This window comes from Bos mutus, chromosome 1, assembly GCF_027580195.1.
Source record: "Bos mutus isolate GX-2022 chromosome 1, NWIPB_WYAK_1.1, whole genome shotgun sequence".
Lineage (NCBI taxonomy): Eukaryota > Metazoa > Chordata > Mammalia > Artiodactyla > Bovidae > Bos > Bos mutus.
Window position 1 is genome coordinate 119,325,230 of NC_091617.1, and position 1,573 is coordinate 119,326,802.

General features: G+C 35.7%; 1 non-coding gene across 1 annotated transcript; it reads left to right on the plus strand.

Moving 5' to 3' along the window:
* The first annotated feature begins 1,186 nt into the window (after window positions 1-1,186).
* On the plus strand, window positions 1,187-1,257 carry TRNAH-GUG (transfer RNA histidin (anticodon GUG)). The gene has a single exon. It is a non-coding gene; the product is annotated as a tRNA-His (tRNA).
* Window positions 1,258-1,573: the final 316 nt, after the last annotated feature.

Sequence of the window (1,573 nt, forward strand, 5' to 3'; positions counted from 1 at the left end):
CATATATCACATTATACAATTAGTGGTTTCCAGAGTCATTAAACTTTGTTTCCGGAACAATACACATAAATCTGTCTATTTATACACAGAAACAAATTTAGTTGCGGTGGGTATAATGAAATGATATAAGCCTTAATGGTCTTTTACTTCGAATTAACCTGTATCTGAAGATGATTTACGGGGAATACAGAGAATAGAATGCTATGTAGATGTTAATTGTATAGTACAATTGTGAAAGGACATATATAGGAAACTACTCTTTCCGCTCCAAAATATAACACTCCATTCTTATCTCCTCCTCCATAATACAAAATTTTCTTGGGAGAACAGGAAAAGAACTCACAGAAATGCAGCAAAAATACATAAACAATTGAGATACAGCACCAAGACATAAAAAGTCCTTTAGTAAGTCAGACTGATAGTCTTGCTTTTTCCTTAGTCTGCATTTCAATGGTCTTTCTATTTTTGTTAAACATAAGTGAAGGGGAAGAAGTTTTTATTAGAGGTTTGTTGACTAGCTGCTGACTCTCTTATGCTGTAAATGGTGCATTGAGATCTTTAGCTGTCAGGGACTGAAGGAATGGGAAGTATTCTTAAATTCGCCCTGATTATTCTTCAAAAGTCTCACAAATACATATTTTGAATGAAATATGTTTGCTTTCTCTATCAACTAAATTATTCTCTTTTCCCAGAAATAATATAGAATTTCAGAGTCAGTACATATATTTCCTTTGTAGAACAAGATGGTCAATGAAGCAGTCACTGTGAAAGCCTCATGAGAACAATTAAATCTCAGCAATTAAGTTGATGACTAAATTTGATGGTAGAAAAATGTTAATAACATACTTTCTGTAGCCCTTTCTGGAATGGTTCACTTTGTTTTTCCTCCAGTTACTGTAATCAAAATGAATAGGCACAAATGATTTAAAGTATCTTACAAGCGTGTAGAACTAAGACTTTGGCAGATATAGCTAGAAGGAGCAGGAAAACATATTTTCAGAAGCTCAGAGATTCAAACTCTTTTAAAAAAAATGTATTTTCATGAAGATTTTTTTAAAATAATAAGTCTGAAAAAACATTAAGCTCCATGACTTCTTGCTCATTTGTTTTGGTTAGATTTTTAGACTATTTTATCTGGGGAAGAGAAACAGTTTATTATTTGTGCTCAGTGACCTTGAACAGGGCTTCCCAGGTGGCTCAGCAGTAAAGAATCTGCCTGTGATGCAGAAGACCCAGGTTCAATCCCTGGGTTGGGAAGATCCCGTGGAGGAGGGCATGGAAACCCATTCCAGTATTCTTGCCTGGAGAACCCCATGGACAGAGGAGCTGGCAAGCTACAGTCTATAGGGTTGCGATGAGTTTGTCATGACTGAAGCAACTTATCTTGCACACATGACCTTGAACTCTTAAAATACAGGTTGAAGTGACTAGGAGAAGCAGAATGCAACATTGATTAATGAGTCTAAGTATAAACGTGGGCTTTTGTGGTCGAATGAACCTCAATACTGTTTTTGATATGATAGAAGTTACCCACATAAGAGTTCATGCAAAAGAGTTGTTTTCCTGGGTGTGC